Here is a 23,563-nt window from a genome sequence, read left to right as displayed (position 1 = left end):
TTCAGAAAGCCACTGACTACTCCTTTCATTTTGGGCCCCATTGTGCATACAGACATAATATTAGGGCCACAATGGGTATATTTCTGAACACGAGACAAACAGGGGTATCAATCCTTATTTTCATGTGCACTATGGAAAAAACCACTGTCTGGAAAATGACATTTGCAAAAATATTACATTTTTTCCCTTCTACATTGCATTAATTCCTGAAACAAATTGTGCGGTCAAAATCCTCCTGACCCCTCAGTGAATACGTTAAAGTGTGTAGTTTATAAAATGGGGTCATTTGTGGGGGTATCTATCATTCTGACACCCACGAGCCTTTCCAATCTTGGCTTGGTGCTGGAAAACAACGTGTTCCTCAAAATACTGAAAAGTAATGTTAAATTTGTATGTCTCCTAAATGGAAAAAAAAAGGTTTTCAAAACGTGCTTCCAGAGTAAAGTAGATGGAAATATATATATTAGCACATATTAGAGATATACCATTTGAAAATGTGAAAAAAGTAGTTTATTAAAATTTTTGCCAATATTTGCAATTTTAATAAATATACATAAGTTCTAACAGTCTATTTTTACCACCTAAATGAAGAACAACAAGGGGATGAAAAAACAACGTCAGAATCACTTGGATATGCAAAGCCTTTACAGAGTTATGATATGTTAAGTGACACATGGGAGATTTCTAAAAGTTCGCTCCAGCACACACAGGCTTTGCCACTAAGGGGTTAAATAGCTTGGTGTACAAACTTTGAAGCCACTGTAATGAGGGACAGTGAGCAGCACCACATGCAGCCCGATAATAATCTTCATCGTATTCGTCCGTCAGGTCCCGTTTATGTATTTCCATAGCATGTGATGGGCCATTACCAGCTTGTATGCGTCCTTCTGAGCCAACATCTCGGACCTCAGGCTCTCGGCTGCTTCAACTCTGTATTCAGGCAAAAACGTATCAGCTGACCTGTAAAGAAGGAAAAAAATGAACCCTGCAATTGGCTTAATTCCAGAGGTTTGCATAGTTATTGGCTAATAAATAGCTAAACCCCCATTGGCTAGATACTGTCCCTGCTTTCTTCACCACAACTTTAATAGATACAGACATCTTATTTGGACAATTGGTATGTCTTTGCGAAGGGTTGTTTACTTAGTGCTAATTTGGCACCTGTACGTTTGCTAGAAAAATAATAAAAGCAATTAGTGGATCCAAAAATACAAAAAAAATTAAATACTCAAATCTTATGTAATGTATTTTCTGGCCTATAATACGAATTTTTAACACAGCAAATTCTTGTCCAAAGTCAGCGGTCATCTTATACACCGGGTATCGTGTTATCCGGCAGGTGCTGCGGCAGCCGGATACTTCCTGACCGCGTCAGTGAGGTCTCACGGTGACGCAACTAGGAAGTGTCCGGCTGCTGCCTGCAGGTGCTGGCGAGTATGGCCGGCTGTGTAAGGAGCAGAGTGTGTGTCTGTGTGGATGCTGGGAGTGATGGTGGATGAGCATGAGTGGATGTGTGCAGAGAAAAACTTTGAAAATAAGTTTTAAAACATAATACAGCACAGATTTCTAATCTGTACCGTAGTAGGTTTAAATACTGTCCCTAGTACCAGTTCAAGGGTCGGGCCCCTTGGTGCTGCAGAGCGAAGAGCTGCGGCGGCATGTAAATGGTGCCCGACCCGTGAAACCTCTTCCTACATACACGCATTACAGATAGACATAACATGCAAAAATTCCATTTCCATGACATACCTGCATAGAACATACATGAAACACTGATTATAAACACCTGGTGAACTTCCCGCTTCATCTGTCAATCAGACCTGGCCAGTGTGCGATCCCCATTTGAACAGGGCCAGTAATTCCTCTGAAGAGCAGAGTACCGGCTCTGTTGCTATAGGGGCCTCACGGAGGCCAGGTCTGATTGACAAATGAAGCAAGAAGTTCGCCGGGTGTTTATAATCCGTGTTTTATGTAGGTTATGGAATATCTGTATGTTATGTCTGCGTGTGTCAGTAGGAAGGTGTGTCACGGGTCAGGCACACTTTACACGCCGCCGCTGCCCGACCCGTGACACAGCGGAGTAGTCAGGATAACCAGTCTAAGACAGCGCAATGTGCCTGACTAGCGTGTATGAGACGCGGCGTGTATGAGACTGATTTTTGGGGTTACATATTTGTTAAATAACACTGTCTTATACACGGTGGAATACGGTAACCCACATACACGATGAACACATGCAAATATGAGCACATGCACGTGAACACATGCAAATATGAGCACATGCACGTGAACACATGCAAATATGAGCACATGCACGTGAACACATGCAAAGAGGAGCACATGCACGTGAACACATGCAAAGAGGAGCACATGCACGTGAACACATGCAAAGAGGAGCACATGCACGTGAACACATGCAAATATGGGCACATGCACGTGAACACATGCAAATATGCACATATGATCACATGCACGCGTAAATATGCACATATGAGCACATGCACGCGTAAATATGCACATATGAGCACATGCAAATATGCCAATATGAGCACATGCACGCGAAAATATGCAAATATCAGCATATGGACGCAAAAAAATGCAAGTAAACATGACCAGACACCGCCCTCTCAACACGAGAAGCTCTGGCGCGGGAGCTGGCGCCGCCGATCCTCCGCCAGTCAGCCCAATCTGATAGATAGGCTGAGCACGGAGAAGGGGGGCAATTCGCAGCATGGTGCAAATTGCCTGTCACAAGCGGAGAATCGATGCGGCATGCTGCGAATTGCCTTCCCTTGCGCTGGCGAAATCAGATTGCAATGAATCTCCGGAGAATCGCAATGAACGGGGGGGGGGGGGGGGGGCGTCGCATTCCATAGCAGTGCTATGGTACGCTTCAGAGGGCGTAATTCGCAATTGTATTTTACAAATGCAGCATTAAAAATTGGGCACATGCAGCAGCTTACCGAGCCAAGTTACGTCAAACGGTGTCCGACCAAAATTCCTCTCCACATGACTAGTCCTGTGGAAAACAGGGTGCGGAATATATAATAATAATAAATAATAATAAACTTTATTTGTATAGCGCCAACATATTCCGCAGCGCTTACATAGACAGGGGGGAATACAGAAAGACAAAATACAAACATTACAGAACCACGGTTACATATAGTAATCAGTTGATGAAAACAATAGGGGTGAGGGTCCTGCTCCAACGAGCTTACATACTACAAGTAATGGGGTGATACAGAGGGTAAAGGGGCTGGAGATGTGCACGGTATGGCGAAGTGGAGAGTGAGCGATGCTCTACACATAGACAATGGTCAGACATTTAGCCGTGTGACGGCAGAAACGGTGTGACCGCAGGAGCGGTTTATGATGGCTAGCAGGGATTGCAGTCAGTAGGTCAGGGAGCATGTTATCAGGCGGAGTACAGAGAGGTTTGTTTAGGGAATTCGGTATGCCTCCCTGAAAAGGTGCGTTTTTAGAGCACGCCTGAAGTTCTGCGAGTCCTGGATTGCTCAGGTAGCCTTTGGTAGTGCGTTCCAGAGGACCGGTGCTGCTCTGGAGAAGTCTTGGAGGCGGGAATGAGAAGTTCGAATGAAAGGGGCACTCAGTCTGGTTTCGTTAGCAGAGCGGAGAGCCCGGGCTGGGTGATGGATTGAGATGAGGGAGGCAATATAGGGGGGCGCTGCACTGTGGAGGGCTTTGTGGATGAAGGTAGCGAGTTTGAATTGAATTCTGTATTTAACGGGCAGCCAGTGCAGTGACCGGCACAGGACAGAGGCGTCCGAGTAGCGGCTGGACAGGAAGATGAGCCTGGCTGCCGCATTCAGGATGGACTGGAGAGGGTAGAGTCTGGTGCAGGGGAGGCCGATCAGCAACGAGTTGTAGTAATCGAGCCGGGAGCGGATGAGGGCGACAATAAGCGTTTTTAATGTCTCCACAGTGAGAAAAGAGCGGATTCTTGCGATGTTCTTGAGGTGCAGCTGACATGTTCGGGCCAGAGATTGGATGTAGGGGGCAAAAGAGAGATCAGAGTCAAATATGACCCCAAGGCAGCGGGCGTGTTGTCTAGGAGTTATGGTGGCGCCACACACTGAGATAGAGATGTCAGGATGAGGTCGGTTAGTGGAGGGTGGAAATACCAGTAAGTCAGTTTTAGAGAGGTTTAGTTTTAGGTAGAGAGAGGACATGGTGTTAGAGACAGCAGACAGACAGTTAGTGATGTTTTGGAGGAAGGGTGCAGAGATGTCACGGGCAGAGGTGTATAGCTGGGTGTCATCAGCATACAGGTGGTATTGGAGGCCAAAACTCCTGATGGTTTGTCCAATAGGGGCTGTGTAAATAGAGAAAAGGAGGGGGCCGAGGACTGAGCCTTGGGGGACCCCAACAGCAAGGGGAAGAGGAGGGGAGGTAGAGCCAGCAAAGGAGACACTGAAAGAGCGGTCAGATAGGTAAGAGGAGAACCAGGAGAGGGCAGTGTCCTTTAGGCCAATGGAGCGTAGCATACTGAGGAGGAGTTTGTGGTCAACAGTGTCAAACGCTGCAGAAAGGTCGAGGAGGATCAGTAGGGAGTAATCGCCCCTCGATTTGGCTGTCAGTAGGTCATTGGATACCCTAGTAAGGGCAGTTTCTGTCGAGCGTTGAGGTCGGAAGCCAGACTGTAGGGGGTCTAGGAGAGAGTTCTCTGATAAAAAGCTTACAAGGCGGGAGTAAACCAGACGTTCTAGGAATATGAGTACATGCAAGCGAAAATATGCAAATACGAGCACATGCATGCGAACACAGGCACAAATGAGCACATGCAAGGGAAAACAAGCACATATGAGCACATGCACGCAAAAACATGCAAATATGCATATATGAGCAAATGCAAGCGAAAACCTGCAATTATGCGCCAAATACGCACATATGAGCAGATGCAAGCGAAAACAAGCAAATATGCAGGAAATATGCACATATGAGCAGATGCAAGCGGAAACATGCAAATATGCACATATGAGCAGATGCAAGCGAAAACCTGCAAATAAGCGCAACATATGCACATATGAGCAGATGCAAGCAAAAACCTGGAAATATGCGCAAAATATGCACATATGAGCAGATGCAAGCGAAAACATTCAAATATGCGCAAAATATGCACATATGAGCAGTTGCAAGCGAAAACATGCAAATATGCACATATGAGCAGATGCAAGCGAAGACATGCAAATATGCGCAAAATATGCATGTATGAGCAGATGCAAGCAAAACATGCAAATATCCACATATGAGCAGATGCAAGTGAAAACATGCAAATATGCGTAAAATATGCACATATGAGCACATGCAACGGAAAACCTGCAAATATGCACATATGAGCAGATGCAAGCGAAAACCTGCAAATATGCACATATGAGCAGATACAAGCGAAAACCTGCAAATATGTGCAAAATATGCACATATGAGCAGATGCAAGCAAAAACCTGCAAATATGCGCAAAATATGCACATATGAGCAGATGCAAGCGAAAACATGTAAATATGCACATATGAGCAGATGCAAGCGAAAACCTGCAAATATGCGCAAAATAGGCACATATGAGAAGATGCAAGCGAAAAACTGCAAATATGCGCAAAATATGCATATATGAGCAGATGCAAGCGAAAACATGCAAATATGCGCAAAATAGGCACATATGAGCAGATACAAGCGAAAACCTGCAAATATGCACATATGAACAGATGCAAGCGCAAACCTGCAAATATTCGCCAAATATGCACATATGAACAGATGCAAGCGAAAACCTGCTAATATGCGCCAAATATGCACATATGAGCAGATGCAAGTGAAAACCTGCTAATATGCACCAAATATGCACATATGAGCAGATGCACGCGATGAAAATTTTGGCAGATGCAGCAGCTTACCTCGCCGAGTGATGTCAGATGGTTTCCGAGCGAAGCGAAATTCTTCTCGAAACGCGTCCGAACCTCAGGATTCTCTCCACACGTAATTTTGCAAAAAGGCGCACAAATCTTAGGTGGCGTCTCCACACGTAGTGCACAAATCTCAGGTGGCGTATTCTCCATACGTAGCGCACAAATCTCAGGTGGCGTATTCTCCATACGTAGCGCACAAATCTCGGGTGGCTTCTCCACACGTAGCGCACAAATCTGCAAAAAAAGTCAGGTTGCGTCAGGTGGCGTCGCGCAAAATCTCAGGTGACGTACTCACCACAGGTAGCGCACAAATCTCGGGTCGCGTCCACACGTAGCGCACAAATCTCGGGTGGCCGCTTCTCCACACGTTGCGCACAAATCTCGGGTGGCGTCTCCACACGTAGCACACAAATCTGCAAAAAAGTCAGGTGGCGTCGCGCAAATCTCAGCTGACATACTCACCACACGTAGCGCACAAATCTCGGGTGGCGTCTCCACATGTAGCGCACAAATCTGCAAAAAAGTCAGGTTGCGTCAGGTGGTGTTGCGCAAATCTGAGGTGACGTACTCACCACACGTAGCGCACAAGTCTCGGGTGGCCGCGTCTCCACACGTAGTGCACAAATCTCGGGTGGCCGCGTCTCCACAAGTAGCGCACAAATCTGCAAAAAAGTCAGGTTGCGTCGCACAAATCTCAGGTGACGTACTCACCACACGTAGTGCACAAATCTCGGGTGGCCGCGTCTCCACACGTAGCGCACAAATCTCGGGTGGCCGCGTCTCCACACGTAGCGCACAAATCTGCAAAAAAGTCAGGTTGCGTCAGGTGGCGTCGCACAAATCTCAGGTAACGTACTCACCACACGTAGCGCACAAATCTCGGGTGGCGTATCGTACATACGTAGCGCACAAATCTCGGGTGGTGTCTCCACACGTAGCGCACAAATCTGCAAAGAAAAGTCAGATTGCGTCAGGTGGCATCGCGCAAATCTCAGGTGACGTACTCACCACACGTAGCGCACTAATATCGGGTGGCCGCGTCTCCACACGTAGCGCACAAATCTCGGGTGGCCGCGTCTCCACACGTAGCGCACAAATCTGCTAAAAAGTCAGGTTGCGTCAGGTGGCATCGCGCAAATCTCAGGTGACATACTCACCACACGTAGCGCACAAATCTCGGGTGGCGTCTCCACACGTAGCGCACAAATCTCGGGTGGCCGCGTCTCCACATGTAGTGCACAAATCTCGGGTGGCCGCGTCTGCACACGTAGCGCACAAATCTGCAAAAAAGTCAGGTTGCGTCAGGTGGCATCGCGCAAATCTTAGGTGACCTACTCACCACACGTAGCGCACAAATCTCGGGTAGCGTCTCCACACGTAGCACACAAATCTGCAAAAAAAAGTCACATTGCGTGAGGTGGCGTCGCGCAAATCTCAGGTGATGTACTCACCACACGTAGCGCACAAATCTCAGGTGGCGTCTCCACACGTAGCGCACAAATCTTGGGTGGCCGCGTCTCCACACGCAGCGCACAAATTTGCAAAAGAGTCAGGTTGCGTCAGGTGGCATTGTGCAAATCTCAGGTGACGTACTCACCACACATAGCGCACTAATCTCGGGTGGCCGCGTCTCTACACGAAGCGCACAAATCTCGGGTGGCCGCGTCTCCACACGTAGCGCACAAATCTCGGGTGGCCGCGTCTCCAGACGTAGTGCACAAATCTCGGGTGGCCGCGTCTCCACACGTAGCGCACAAATCTCGGGAGGCGGTGTCTCCACACGTAGCGCACAAATCTGCAAAAAGTCAGGTTGCGTCAGGTGCCGTCACGCAAATCTCAGGTGACGTACTCACCACACGTAGCGCACAAATCTCGGGTGGCGTCTCCACACGTAGCGCACAAATCTCGGGTGGCCGCGTCTCCACACGTAGCGCACAAATCTCGGGTGGCGTCTCCACACGTAGCGCACAAATCTGCAAAAAAGTCAGGTTGCATCAGGTGGCGTCGCGCAAATCTCAGGTGACGTACTCACCACACGTAGCGCACAAATCTCGGGTGGCGTCTCCACACGTAGCGCACAAATCTCGGGTGGCGTCTCCTCACGTAGCGCACAAATCTGCAAAAAAGTCAGGTTGCATCAGGTGGCGTCGCGCAAATCTCAGGTGACATACCACACGTAGCGCACAAACCTCGGGTGGCGTTTCCACACGTAGCGCACAAATCTCGGGTGGCCGCTTCTCCACACGTTGCGCACAAATCTCGGGTGGCCGCTTCTCCACACGTTGCGCACAAATCTCGGGTGGCATCTCCACATGTAGCGCACAAATCTGCAAAAAAGTCAGGTTGCGTCAGGTGGTGTTGCGCAAATCTGAGGTGACGTACTCACCACACGTAGCGCACAAATCTCGGGTGGCCGTGTCTCCACACATAGCGCACAAATCTCGGTGGCCGTGTCTCCACACGTAGCACACAAATCTGCAAAAAAGTCAGGTTGCGTCAGGTGGCATCGCGCAAATCTCAGGCGACTTACCACACGTAGCGCACAAATCTCGGGTGGCGTCTCCACACGTAGCGCACAAATCTCGGGTGGCCGCGTCTGCACACGTAGCACACAAATCTCAGGTGGCGTCTCCACACGTAGCACACAAATCTGCAAAAAAGTCAGGTGGCGTCGCACAAATCTCGGGTGGCGTCTCCACATGTAGCGCACAAATCTGAAAAAAAGTCAGGTTGCGTCAGGTAGTGTTGCGTAAATCTGAGGTGAGGTACTCACCACACGTAGCGCACAAATCTCGGGTGGCCGCGTCTCCACACGTAGCGCACAAATTTCGGGTGGCCGCGTCTCCACACGTACCGCACAAATCTCGGGTGGCCGCGTCTCCACACGTACCGACCAAAATTCCTCTCCACATGACTAGTCCTGTGGAAAACAGGGTGCGGAATATATAATAATAATAAATAATAATAAACTTTATTTGTATAGCGCCAACATATTCCGCAGCGCTTACATAGACAGGGGGGAATACAGAAAGACAAAATACAAACATTACAGAACCACGGTTACATATAGTAATCAGTTGATGAAAACAATAGGGGTGAGGGTCCTGCTCCAACGAGCTTACATACTACAAGTAATGGGGTGATACAGAGGGTAAAGGGGCTGGAGATGTGCACGGTATGGCGAAGTGGAGAGTGAGCGATGCTCTACACATAGACAATGGTCAGACATTTAGCCGTGTGACGGCAGAAACGGTGTGACCGCAGGAGCGGTTTATGATGGCTAGCAGGGATTGCAGTCAGTAGGTCAGGGAGCATGTTATCAGGCGGAGTACAGAGAGGTTTGTTTAGGGAATTCGGTATGCCTCCCTGAAGAGGTGCGTTTTTAGAGCACGCCTGAAGTTCTGCGAGTCCTGGATTGCTCAGGTAGCCTTTGGTAGTGCGTTCCAGAGGACCGGTGCTGCTCTGGAGAAGTCTTGGAGGCGGGAATGAGAAGTTCGAATGAAAGGGGCACTCAGTCTGGTTTCGTTAGCAGAGCGGAGAGCCCGGGCTGGGTGATGGATTGAGATGAGGGAGGCAATATAGGGGGGCGCTGCACTGTGGAGGGCTTTGTGGATGAAGGTAGCGAGTTTGAATTGAATTCTGTATTTAACGGGCAGCCAGTGCAGTGACCGGCACAGGACAGAGGCGTCCGAGTAGCGGCTGGACAGGAAGATGAGCCTGGCTGCCGCATTCAGGATGGACTGGAGAGGGTAGAGTCTGGTGCAGGGGAGGCCGATCAGCAACGAGTTGCAGTAATCGAGCCGGGAGTGGATGAGGGCGACAATAAGCGTTTTTAACGTCTCCACAGTGAGAAAAGAGCGGATTCTTGCGATGTTCTTGAGGTGCAGCTGACATGTTCGGGCCAGAGATTGGATGTAGGGGGCAAAAGAGAGATCAGAGTCAAATATGACCCCAAGGCAGCGGGCGTGTTGTCTAGGAGTTATGGTGGCGCCACACACTGAGATAGAGATGTCAGGATGAGGTCGGTTAGTGGAGGGTGGAAATACCAGTAAGTCAGTTTTAGAGAGGTTTAGTTTTAGGTAGAGAGAGGACATGGTGTTAGAGACAGCAGACAGACAGTTAGTGATGTTTTGGAGGAAGGGTGCAGAGATGTCACGGGCAGAGGTGTATAGCTGGGTGTCATCAGCATACAGGTGGTATTGGAGGCCAAAACTCCTGATGGTTTGTCCAATAGGGGCTGTGTAAATAGAGAAAAGGAGGGGGCCGAGGACTGAGCCTTGGGGGACCCCAACAGCAAGGGGAAGAGGAGGGGAGGTAGAGCCAGCAAAGGAGACACTGAAAGAGCGGTCAGATAGGTAAGAGGAGAACCAGGAGAGGGCAGTGTCCTTTAGGCCAATGGAGCGTAGCATACTGAGGAGGAGTTTGTGGTCAACAGTGTCAAACGCTGCAGAAAGGTCGAGCAGGATCAGTAGGGAGTAATCGCCCCTCAATTTGGCTGTCAGTAGGTCATTGGATACCCTAGTAAGGGCAGTTTCTGTCGAGCGTTGAGGTCGGAAGCCAGACTGTAGGGGGTCTAGGAGAGAGTTCTCTGATAAAAAGCTTACAAGGCGGGAGTAAACCAGACGTTCTAGGAATATGAGTACATGCAAGCGAAAATATGCAAATACGAGCACATGCATGCGAACACAGGCACAAATGAGCACATGCATGGGAAAACAAGCACATATGAGCACATGCACGCAAAAACATGCAAATATGCATATATGAGCAAATGCAAGCGAAAACCTGCAATTATGCGCCAAATACGCACATATGAGCAGATGCAAGCGAAAACAAGCAAATATGCAGGAAATATGCACATATGAGCAGATGCAAGCGGAAACATGCAAATATGCACATATGAGCAGATGCAAGCGAAAACCTGCAAATAAGCGCAACATATGCACATATGAGCAGATGCAAGCAAAAACCTGGAAATATGCGCAAAATATGCACATATGAGCAGATGCAAGCGAAAACATGCAAATATGCGCAAAATATGCACATATGAGCAGTTGCAAGCGAAAACATGCAAATATGCACATATGAGCAGATGCAAGCGAAGACATGTAAATATGCGCAAAATATGCATGTATGAGCAGATGCAAGCAAAACATGCAAATATCCACATATGAGCAGATGCAAGTGAAAACATGCAAATATGCGTAAAATATGCACATATGAGCACATGCAACGGAAAACCTGCAAATATGCACATATGAGCAGATGCAAGCGAAAACCTGCAAATATGCACATATGAGCAGATACAAGCGAAAACCTGCAAATATGTGCAAAATATGCACATATGAGCAGATGCAAGCAAAAACCTGCAAATATGCGCAAAATATGCACATATGAGCAGATGCAAGCGAAAACATGTAAATATGCACATATGAGCAGATGCAAGCGAAAACCTGCAAATATGCGCAAAATAGGCACATATGAGAAGATGCAAGCGAAAAACTGCAAATATGCGCAAAATATGCATATATGAGCAGATGCAAGCGAAAACATGCAAATATGCGCAAAATAGGCACATATGAGCAGATACAAGCGAAAACCTGCAAATATGCACATATGAACAGATGCAAGCGCAAACCTGCAAATATGCGCCAAATATGCACATATGAGCAGATGCAAGCGAAAACCTGCTAATATGCGCCAAATATGCACATATGAGCAGATGCAAGTGAAAACCTGCTAATATGCACCAAATATGCACATATGAGCAGATGCACGCGATGAAAATTTTGGCAGATGCAGCAGCTTACCTCGCCGAGTGATGTCAGATGGTTTCCGAGCGAAGCGAAATTCTTCTCGAAACGCGTCCGAACCTCAGGATTCTCTCCACACGTAATTTTGCAAAAAGGCGCACAAATCTTAGGTGGCGTCTCCACACGTAGTGCACAAATCTCAGGTTGCGTATTTTCCATACGTAGCGCACAAATCTCAGGTGGCGTATTCTCCATACGTAGCGCACAAATCTCGGGTGGCTTCTCCACACGTAGCGCACAAATCTGCAAAAAAAGTCAGGTTGCGTCAGGTGGCGTCGCGCAAAATCTCAGGTGACGTACTCACCACAGGTAGCGCACAAATCTCGGGTCGCGTCCACACGTAGCGCACAAATCTCGGTTGGCCGCTTCTCCACACGTTGCGCACAAATCTCGGGTGGCGTCTCCACACGTAGCACACAAATCTGCAAAAAAGTCAGGTGGCGTCGCGCAAATCTCAGGTGACATACTCACCACACGTAGCGCACAAATCTCGGGTGGCGTCTCCACATGTAGCGCACAAATCTGCAAAAAAGTCAGGTTGCGTCAGGTGGTGTTGCGCAAATCTGAGGTGACGTACTCACCACACGTAGCGCACAAGTCTCGGGTGGCCGCGTCTCCACACGTAGTGCACAAATCTCGGGTGGCCGCGTCTCCACAAGTAGCGCACAAATCTGCAAAAAAGTCAGGTTGCGTCAGGTGGCGTTGCACAAATCTCAGGTGACGTACTCACCACACGTAGTGCACAAATCTCGGGTGGCCGCGTCTCCACACGTAGCGCACAAATCTCGGGTGGCCGCGTCTCCACACGTAGCGCACAAATCTGCAAAAAAGTCAGGTTGCGTCAGGTGGCGTCGCACAAATCTCAGGTAACGTACTCACCACACGTAGCGCACAAATCTCGGGTGGCGTATCGTACATACGTAGCGCACAAATCTCGGGTGGTGTCTCCACACGTAGCGCACAAATCTGCAAAGAAAAGTCAGATTGCGTCAGGTGGCATCGCGCAAATCTCAGGTGACGTACTCACCACACGTAGCGCACTAATATCGGGTGGCCGCGTCTCCACACGTAGCGCACAAATCTCGGGTGGCCGCGTCTCCACACGTAGCGCACAAATCTGCTAAAAAGTCAGGTTGCGTCAGGTGGCATCGCGCAAATCTCAGGTGACATACTCACCACACGTAGCGCACAAATCTCGGGTGGCGTCTCCACACGTAGCGCACAAATCTCGGGTGGCCGCGTCTCCACATGTAGTGCACAAATCTCGGGTGGCCGCGTCTGCACACGTAGCGCACAAATCTTCAAAAAAGTCAGGTTGCGTCAGGTGGCATCGCGCAAATCTTAGGTGACCTACTCACCACACGTAGCGCACAAATCTCGGGTAGCGTCTCCACACGTAGCACACAAATCTGCAAAAAAAAGTCACATTGCGTGAGGTGGCGTCGCGCAAATCTCAGGTGATGTACTCACCACACGTAGCGCACAAATCTCAGGTGGCGTCTCCACACGTAGCGCACAAATCTTGGGTGGCCGCGTCTCCACACGCAGCGCACAAATTTGCAAAAGAGTCAGGTTGCGTCAGGTGGCATTGTGCAAATCTCAGGTGACGTACTCACCACACATAGCGCACTAATCTCGGGTGGCCGCGTCTCTACACGAAGCGCACAAATCTCGGGTGGCCGCGTCTCCACACGTAGCGCACAAATCTCGGGTGGCCGCGTCTCCAGACGTAGTGCACAAATCTCGGGTGGCCGCGTCTCCACACGTAGCGCACAAATCTCGGGAGGCGGTGTCTCCACACGTAGCGCACAAATCTGCAAAAAGTCAGGTTGCGTCAGGTGCCGTCACGCAAATCTCAGGTGACGTACTCACCACACGTAGCGCACAAATCTCGGGTGGCGTCTCCACACGTAGCGCACAAATCTCGGGTGGCCGCGTCTCCACACGTAGCGCACAAATCTCGGGTGGCGTCTCCACACGTAGCGCACAAATCTGCAAAAAAGTCAGGTTGCATCAGGTGGCGTCGCGCAAATCTCAGGTGACGTACTCACCACACGTAGCGCACAAATCTCGGGTGGCGTCTCCACACGTAGCGCACAAATCTCGGGTGGCGTCTCCACACGTAGCGCACAAATCTCGGGTGGCGTCTCCTCACGTAGCGCACAAATCTGCAAAAAAGTCAGGTTGCATCAGGTGGCGTCGCGCAAATCTCAGGTGACATACCACACGTAGCGCACAAACCTCGGGTGGCGTTTCCACACGTAGCGCACAAATCTCGGGTGGCCGCTTCTCCACACGTTGCGCACAAATCTCGGGTGGCCGCTTCTCCACACGTTGCGCACAAATCTCGGGTGGCATCTCCACATGTAGCGCACAAATCTGCAAAAAAGTCAGGTTGCGTCAGGTGGTGTTGCGCAAATCTGAGGTGACGTACTCACCACACGTAGCGCACAAATCTCGGGTGGCCCTGTCTCCACACATAGCGCACAAATCTCGGTGGCCGTGTCTCCACACGTAGCACACAAATCTGCAAAAAAGTCAGGTTGCGTCAGGTGGCATCGCGCAAATCTCAGGCGACTTACCACACGTAGCGCACAAATCTCGGGTGGCGTCTCCACACGTAGCGCACAAATCTCGGGTGGCCGCGTCTGCACACGTAGCACACAAATCTCAGGTGGCGTCTCCACACGTAGCACACAAATCTGCAAAAAAGTCAGGTTGCGTCAGGTGGCGTTGCGCAAATCTCGGGTGACGTACTCACCACACGTAGCGCTCAAATCTCGGGTGGCGTCTCCACACGTAGCACACAAATCTGCAAAAAAGTCAGGTGGCGTCGCACAAATCTCGGGTGGCGTCTCCACATGTAGCGCACAAATCTGAAAAAAAGTCAGGTTGCGTCAGGTAATGTGACGTAAATCTGAGGTGAGGTACTCACCACACGTAGCGCACAAATCTCGGGTGGCCGCGTCTCCACACGTAGCGCACAAATCTCGGGTGGCCGCGTCTCCACACGTAGCGCACAAATCTCGGGTGGCCGCGTCTCCACACGTAGCGCACAAATCTCGGGTGGCCGCGTCTCCACACGTAGCGCACAAATCTCGGGTGGCCGCGTCTCCAGACGAAGCGTACAAATCTCGGGTGGCCGCGTCTCCACACGTAGCGCACAAATCTCGGGTGGCCGCGTCTCCACACGTAGCGCACAAATCTCGGGTGGCCGCGTCTCCACACTTAGCGCACAAATCTCGGGTGGGCGCGTCTCCACACGTAGCGCACAAATCTCGGGTGGCCGCGTCTCCACACGTAGCACACAAATCTGCAAAATAGTCAGGTTGCATCAGGTGGCGTCGCGCAAATCTCAGGTGAAGTACTCACAACACGTAGCGCACAAATCTCGGGTGGCCGCGTCTCCACACGTAGCGCACAAATCTCGGGTGGCGTCTCCACACGTAGCGCACAAATCTGCAAAAAAGTCAGGTTGCGTCAGGTGCCGTCGCGCAAATCTCAGGTGAAGTACTCACCACACGTAGCGCACAAATCTCGGGTGGCATCTCCACACGTAGCACACAAATCTCGGGTGGCGTCTCCACACGTAGCGCACAAATCTGCAAAAGAGTCAGGTTGCCTCAGGTGGCATCGCGCAAATCTCAGGTGACGTACTCACCACACATAGCGCACTAATCTCGGGTGGCCGCGTCTCTACACGAAGCGCACAAATCTCGGGTGGCCGCGTCTTCACACGTAGCGCACAAATCTGCAAAAAAGTCAGGTTGCGTCAGGTGGCATCGCGCAAATCTCAGGTGACATACTCACCACACGTAGCGCACAAATCTCGGGTGGCGTCCCCACACGTAGCGCACAAATCTTGGGTGGCCGTGTCTGCACACGTAGCGCACAAATCTCAGGTGGCGTCTCCACACGTAGCACACAAATCTGCAAAAAAAGTCAGGTTGCGTCAGGTGGCGTCGCGCAAATCTCAGGTGACGTACTCACCACACGTAGCGCACAAATCTCGGGTGGCGTCTCCACACGTAGCACACAAATCTGCAAAAAAGTCAGGTGGCGTCGCGCAAATCTCAGGTGACGTACTCACCACACGTAGCGCACAAATCTCGGGTGGCGTCTCCACATGTAGCGCACAAATCTGCAAAAAAGTCAGGTTGCGTCAGGTAGTGTTGCGCAAATCTGAGGTGAGGTACTCACCACACGTAGCGCACAAATCTCGGGTGGCCACGTCTCCACACGTAGCGCACAAATTTCAGGTGGCCGCGTCTGCACACGTAGCGCACAAATCTCGGGTGGCCGCCTCTCCACATGTAGCGCACAAATCTCGGGTGGCCGCGTCTCCACACGTAGCGCACAAATCTCGGGTGGCCGCGTCTCCAGACGTAGTGCACAAATCTCGGGTGGCCGCTTCTCCACACGTAGCGCACAAATCTCGGGAGGCGGCGTCTCCACACGTAGCGCACAAATCTGCAAAAAGTCAGGTTGCGTCAGGTGCCGTCACGCAAATCTCAGGTGACGTACTCACCACACGTAGCGCACAAATCTCGGGTGGCGTCTCCACGCGTAGCGCACAAATCTCGGGTGGCCGCGTCTCCACACGTAGCGCACAAATCTTGGGTGGCGTCTCCACACGTAACGCACAAATCTGCAAAAAAGTCAGGTTGCATCAGGTGGCGTCGCGCAAATCTCAGGTGACGTACTCACCACACGTAGCGCACAAATCTCGGGTGGCGTCTCCACACGTAGCGCACAAATCTCGGGTGGCGTCTCCTCACGTAGCGCACAAATCTGCAAAAAAGTCAGGTTGCATAAGGTGGCGTCGCGCAAATCTCAGGTGACGTACTCACCACACGTAGCGCACAAATCTCGGGTGGCGTTTCCACACGTAGCGCACAAATCTCGGGTGGCCGCTTCTCCACACGTTGCGCACAAATCTCGGGTGGCCGCTTCTCCACACGTTGCGCACAAATCTCGAGTGGCGTCTCCACACGTAGCACACAAATCTGCAAAAAAGTCAGGTGGCGTCGCGCAAATCTCAGGTGACATACCACACGTAGCGCACAAACCTCGGGTGGCGTTTCCACACGTAGCGCACAAATCTCGGGTGGCCGCTTCTCCACACGTTGCGCACAAATCTCGGGTGGCCGCTTCTCGACACGTTGCGCACAAATCTCGGGTGGCGTCTCCACATGTAGCGCACAAATCTGCAAAAAAGTCAGGTTGCGTCAGGTGGTGTTGCGCAAATCTGAGGTGACGTACTCACCACACGTAGCACACAAATCTCGGGTGGCGACTCCACACGTAGCGCACAAATCTCGGGTGGCCGCGTCTCCACACGTAGCGCACAAATCTCAGGTGGCCGCGTCTCCACACGTAGCGCACAAATCTCGGGTGGGCGCGTCTCCACACGTAGCGCACAAATCTCGGGTAGCCGCGTCTCCACACGTAGCGCACAAATCTCGGGTAGCCGCGTCTCCACACGTAGCACACAAATCTGCAAAAAAGTCAGGTTGCATCAGGTGGCGTCGCACAAATCTCAGGTGACGTACTCACGACACGTAGCGCATAAATCTCGGGTGGTCGCGTCTCCACACGTAGCGCACAAATCTCGGGTGGTGTCTCCACACAAAGCGCACAAATCTGCAAAAAAGTCAGGTTGCGTCAGGTGCCGTCGCGCAAATCTCAGGTGAAGTACTCACCACACGTAGCGCACAAATCTCGGGTGGCATCTCCACACGTAGCGCACAAATCTCGGGTGGCGTCTCCACACGTAGCGCACAAATCTGCAAAAGAGTCAGGTTGCATCAGGTGGCATCGCGCAAATCTCAGGTGACGTACTCACCACACATAGCGCACTAATCTCGGGTGGCCGCGTCTCTACACGAAGCGCACAAATCTCGGGTGGCCGCGTCTCCACACGTAGCGCACAAATCTGCAAAAAAGTCAGGTTGCGTCAGGTGGCATCGCGCAAATCTCAGGTGACATACTCACCACACGTAGCGCACAAATCTCGGGTGGCGTCCCCACACGTAGCGCACAAATCTTGGGTGGCCGCGTCTGCACACGTAGCGCACAAATCTCAGGTGGCGTCTCCACACGTAGCACACAAATCTGCAAAAAAGTCAGGTTGCGTCAGGTGGCGTCGCGCAAATCTCAGGTGACGTACTCACCACACGTAGCGCACAAATCTCGGGTGGCGTCTCCATACGTAGCACACAAATCTGCAAAAAAGTCAGGTGGTGTCGCGCAAATCTCAGGTGACGTACTCCCCAGACGTAGCGCACATATCTCGGGTGGCGTCTCCACACGTAGCGCACAAATCTGCAAAAAAGTCAGGTTGCGTCAGGTAGTGTTGCGCAAATCTGAGGTGAGGTACTCACCACACGTAGCTCACAAATCTCGGGTGGCCACGTCTCCACACGTAGCGCACAAATTTCAGGTGGCCGCGTCTGCACACGTAGCGCACAAATCTCGGGTGGCCGCGTCTCCACAAGTAGCGCACAAATCTCGGGTGGCCGCGTCTCCACACGTAGCACACAAATCTCGGGTGGCCGCGTCTCCAGACGTAGTGCACAAATCTCGAGTGGCCGCGTCTCCACACGTAGCGCACAAATCTCGGGAGGCGGCGTCTCCACACGTAGCGCACAAATCTGCAAAAAGTCAGGTTGCGTCAGGTGCCGTCACGCAAATCTCAGGTGACGTACTCACCACACGTAGCGCACAAATCTCGGGTGGCGTCTCCACACGTAGCGCACAAATCTCGGGTGGCCGCGTCTCCACTCGTAGCGCACAAATCTTGGGTGGCGTCTCCACACGTAGCGCACAAATCTCGGGTGGCGTCTCCTCACGTAGCGCACAAATCTGCAAAAAAGTCATGTTGCATCAGGTGGCGTCGCGCAAATCTCAGGTGACGTACTCACCACACGTAGCGCACAAATCTCGGTGGCCGCTTCTCCACACGTTGCGCACAAATCTCGAGTGGCGTCTCCACACGTAGCACACAAATCTGCAAAAAAGTCAGGTGGCGTCGCGCAAATCTCAGGTGACATACCACACGTAGCGCACAAACCTCGGGTGGCGTTTGCACACGTAGCGCACAAATCTCGGGTGGCCGCTTCTCCACACGTTGCGCACAAATCTCGGGTGGCCGCTTCTCGACACGTTGCGCACTAATCTCGGATGGCCGCGTCTCTACACAAAGCGCACAAATCTCGGGTGGCCGCGTCTTCACACGTAGCGCACAAATCTGCAAAAAAGTCAGGTTGCGTCAGGTGGCATCGCGCAAATCTCAGGTGACATACTCACCACACGTAGCGCACAAATCTCGGGTGGCGTCCCCACACGTAGCGCACAAATCTTGGGTGGCCGTGTCTGCACACGTAGCGCACAAATCTCAGGTGGCGTCTCCACACGTAGCACACAAATCTGCAAAAAAAGTCAGATTGCGTCAGGTGGCGTCGCGCAAATCTCAGGTGACGTACTCACCACACGTAGCGCACAAATCTCGGGTGGCGTCTCCACACGTAGCACACAAATCTGCAAAAAAGTCAGGTGGCGTCGCGCAAATCTCAGGTGACGTACTCACCACACGTAGCGCACAAATCTCGGGTGGCGTCTCCACATGTAGCGCACAAATCTGCAAAAAAGTCAGGTTGCGTCAGGTAGTGTTGCGCAAATCTGAGGTGAGGTACTCACCACACGTAGCGCACAAATCTCGGGTGGCCACGTCTCCACACGAAGCGCACAAATTTCAGGTGGCCGCGTCTGCACACGTAGCGCACAAATCTCGGGTGGCCGCGTCTCCACACGTAGCGCACAAATCTCGGGTGGCCGCGTCTCCACACGTAGCGCACAAATCTCGGGTAGCCGCGTCTCCACACGTAGCGCACAAATCTCGGGTAGCCGCGTCTCCACACGTAGCGCACAAATCTCGGGTAGCCGCGTCTCCACACGTAGCACACAAATCTGCAAAAAAGTCAGGTTGCATCAGGTGGCGTCGCACAAATCTCAGGTGACGTACTCACGACACGTAGCGCATAAATCTCGGGTGGTCGCGTCTCCACACGTAGCGCACAAATCTCGGGTGGCGTCTCCACACAAAGCGCACAAATCTGCAAAAAAGTCAGGTTGCGTCAGGTGCCGTCGCGCAAATCTCAGGTGAAGTACTCACCACACGTAGCGCACAAATCTCGGGTGGCATCTCCACACGTAGCGCACAAATCTCGGGTGGCGTCTCCACACGTAGCGCACAAATCTGCAAAAGAGTCAGGTTGCATCAGGTGGCATTGCGCAAATCTCAGGTGACGTACTCACCACACATAGCGCACTAATCTCGGGTGGCCGCGTCTCTACACGAAGCGCACAAATCTCGGGTGGATGCGTCTCCACACGTAGCGCACAAATCTGCAAAAAAGTCAGGTTGCGTCAGGTGGCATCGCGCAAATCTCAGGTGACATACTCACCACACGTAGCGCACAAATCTCGGGTGGCGTCCCCACACGTAGCGCACAAATCTTGGGTGGCCGCGTCTGCACACGTAGCGCACAAATCTCAGGTGGCGTCTCCACACGTAGCACACAAATCTGCAAAAAAGTCAGGTTGCGTCAGGTGGCGTCGCGCAAATCTCAGGTGACGTACTCACCACACGTAGCGCACAAATTTCGGGTGGCGTCTCCACACGTAGCACACAAATCTGCAAAAAAGTCAGGTGGTGTCGCGCAAATCTCAGGTGACGTACTCCCCAGACGTAGCGCACAAATCTCGGGTGGCCACGTCTCCACACGAAGCGCACAAATTTCAGGTGGCCGCGTCTGCACACGTAGCGCACAAATCTCGGGTGGCCGCGTCTCCACACGTAGCGCACAAATCTCGGGTGGCCGCGTCTCCACACGTAGCGCACAAATCTCGGGTGGCCGCGTCTCCAGACGTAGTGCACAAATCTCGGGTGGCCGCGTCTCCACACGTAGCGCACAAATCTCGGGAGGCGGCGTCTCCACACGTAGCACACAAATCTGCAAAAAGTCAGGTTGCGTCAGGTGCCGTCACGCAAATCTCAGGTGACGTACTCACCACACGTAGCGCACAAATCTCGGGTGGCGTCTCCATGCGTAGCGCACAAATCTCGGGTGGCCGCGTCTCCACACGTAGCGCACAAATCTTGGGTGGCGTCTCCACACGTAGCGCACAAATCTGCAAAAAAGTCAGGTTGCATCAGGTGGCGTCGCGCAAATCTCAGGTGACGTACTCACCACACGTAGCGCACAAATCTCGGGTGGCGTCTCCACACGTAGCGCACAAATCTCGGGTGGCGTCTCCTCACGTAGCGCACAAATCTGCAAAAAAGTCAGGTTGCATCAGGTGGCGTCGCGCAAATCTCAGGTGACGTACTCACCACACGTAGCGCACAAATCTCGGGTGGCGTTTCCACACGTAGCGCACAAATCTCGGGTGGCCGCTTCTCCACACGTTGCGCACAAATCTCCGGTGGCCGCTTCTCCACACGTTGCGCACAAATCTCGAGTGGCGTCTCCACACGTAGCACACAAATCTGCAAAAAAGTCAAGTGGCGTCGCGCAAATCTCAGGTGACATACCACACGTAGCGCACAAACCTCGGGTGGCGTTTCCACACGTAGCGCACAAATCTCGGGTGGCCGCTTCTCCACACGTTGCGCACAAATCTCGGGTGGCCGCTTCTCGACACGTTGCGCACAAATCTTGGGTGGCGTCTCCACATGTAGCGCACAAATCTGCAAAAAAGTCAGGTTGCGTCAGGTGGTGTTGCGCAAATCTGAGGTGACGTACTCACCACACGTAGCGCACAAATCTCGGGTGGCGTCTCCACACGTAGCGCACAAATCTCGGGTGGCCGCGTCTCCACACGTAGCGCACAAATCTCGGGTGGCCGCGTCTCCACACGTAGCGCACAAATCTCGGGTGGGCGCGTCTCCACACGTAGCGCACAAATCTCGGGTAGCCGCGTCTCCACACGTAGCGCACAAATCTCGGGTAGCCGCGTCTCCACACGTAGCGCACAAATCTCGGGTAGCCGCGTCTCCACACGTAGCACACAAATCTGCAAAAAAGTCAGGTTGCATCAGGTGGCGTCGCACAAATCTCAGGTGACGTACTCACGACACGTAGCGCATAAATCTCGGGTGGTCGCGTCTCCACACGTAGCGCACAAATCTCGGGTGGCGTCTCCACACAAAGCGCACAAATCTGCAAAAAAGTCAGGTTGCGTCAGGTGCCGTCGCGCAAATCTCAGGTGAAGTACTCACCACACGTAGCGCACAAATCTCGGGTGGCATCTCCACACGTAGCGCACAAATCTCGGGTGGCGTCTCCACACGTAGCGCACAAATCTGCAAAAGAGTCAGGTTGCATCAGGTGGCATCGCGCAAATCTCAGGTGACGTACTCACCACACATAGCGCACTAATCTCGGGTGGCCGCGTCTCTACACGAAGCGCACAAATCTCGGGTGGATGCGTCTCCACACGTAGCGCACAAATCTGCAAAAAAGTCAGGTTGCGTCAGGTGGCATCGCGCAAATCTCAGGTGACATACTCACCACACGTAGCGCACAAATCTCGGGTGGCGTCCCCACACGTAGCGCACAAATCTTGGGTGGCCGCGTCTGCACACGTAGCGCACAAATCTCAGGTGGCGTCTCCACACGTAGCACACAAATCTGCAAAAAAGTCAGGTTGCGTCAGGTGGCGTCGCGCAAATCTCAGGTGACGTACTCACCACACGTAGCGCACAAATTTCGGGTGGCGTCTCCACACGTAGCACACAAATCTGCAAAAAAGTCAGGTGGTGTCGCGCAAATCTCAGGTGACGTACTCCCCAGACGTAGCGCACATATCTCGGGTGGCGTCTCCACACGTAGCGCACAAATCTGCAAAAAAGTCAGGTTGCGTCAGGTAGTGTTGCGCAAATCTGAGGTGAGGTACTCACCACACGTAGCTCACAAATCTCGGGTGGCCACGTCTCCACACGTAGCGCACAAATTTCAGGTGGCCGCGTCTGCACACGTAGCGCACAAATCTCGGGTGGCCGCGTCTCCACAAGTAGCGCACAAATCTCGGGTGGCCGCGTCTCCACACGTAGCACACAAATCTCGGGTGGCCGCGTCTCCAGACGTAGTGCACAAATCTCGAGTGGCCGCGTCTCCACACGTAGCGCACAAATCTCGGGAGGCGGCGTCTCCACACGTAGCGCACAAATCTGCAAAAAGTCAGGTTGCGTCAGGTGCCGTCACGCAAATCTCAGGTGACGTACTCACCACACGTAGCGCACAAATCTCGGGTGGCGTCTCCACACGTAGCGCACAAATCTCGGGTGGCCGCGTCTCCACTCGTAGCGCACAAATCTTGGGTGGCGTCTCCACACGTAGCGCACAAATCTGCAAAAAAGTCAGGTTGCATCAGGTGGCGTCGCGCAAATCTCAGGTGACGTACTCACCACACGTAGCGCACAAATCTCGGGTGGCGTCTCCACATGTAGCGCACAAATCTCGGGTGGCGTCTCCTCACGTAGCGCACAAATCTGCAAAAAAGTCAGGTTGCATCAGGTGGCGTCGCGCAAATCTCAGGTGACGTACTCACCACACGTAGCGCACAAATCTTGGGTGGCCGCTTCTCCACACGTTGCGCACAAATCTCGAGTGGCGTCTCCACACGTAGCACACAAATCTGCAAAAAAGTCAGGTGGCGTCGCGCAAATCTCAGGTGACATACCACACGTAGCGCACAAACCTCGGGTGGCGTTTGCACACGTAGCGCACAAATCTCGGGTGGCCGCTTCTCCACACGTTGCGCACA

At 52.1% G+C, this 23,563-nt stretch overlaps 2 long non-coding RNA genes across 3 annotated transcripts; both read right to left on the bottom strand.

The window, feature by feature from the left end:
• Nucleotides 1-530: 530 nt before the first annotated feature.
• On the bottom strand, nucleotides 531-8,156 carry LOC136619845 (uncharacterized). Of its 2 annotated transcripts, XR_010791058.1 has the most exons (4): nucleotides 8,111-8,156; nucleotides 5,910-8,037; nucleotides 2,964-3,019; nucleotides 531-960 (listed from the first exon to the last, which is right to left on the bottom strand). It is a non-coding gene; the product is annotated as an uncharacterized lncRNA (long non-coding RNA). The 2 variants fall into 2 exon arrangements; XR_010791057.1 differs by lacking the exon at nucleotides 8,111-8,156 and having other exon boundaries at nucleotides 5,910-8,070.
• A 54-nt stretch (nucleotides 8,157-8,210) lies between these two features.
• LOC136619844 (uncharacterized) lies at nucleotides 8,211-14,031 on the bottom strand. The gene is made up of 3 exons (XR_010791056.1): nucleotides 13,976-14,031; nucleotides 11,732-13,902; nucleotides 8,211-8,841 (listed from the first exon to the last, which is right to left on the bottom strand). It is a non-coding gene; the product is annotated as an uncharacterized lncRNA (long non-coding RNA).
• Nucleotides 14,032-23,563: the final 9,532 nt, after the last annotated feature.

Source organism: Eleutherodactylus coqui, chromosome 3 (genome assembly GCF_035609145.1).
Source record: "Eleutherodactylus coqui strain aEleCoq1 chromosome 3, aEleCoq1.hap1, whole genome shotgun sequence".
NCBI classification, from domain to species: domain Eukaryota; kingdom Metazoa; phylum Chordata; class Amphibia; order Anura; family Eleutherodactylidae; genus Eleutherodactylus; species Eleutherodactylus coqui.
This window is presented reverse-complemented; position numbering and strand designations above follow the sequence as displayed.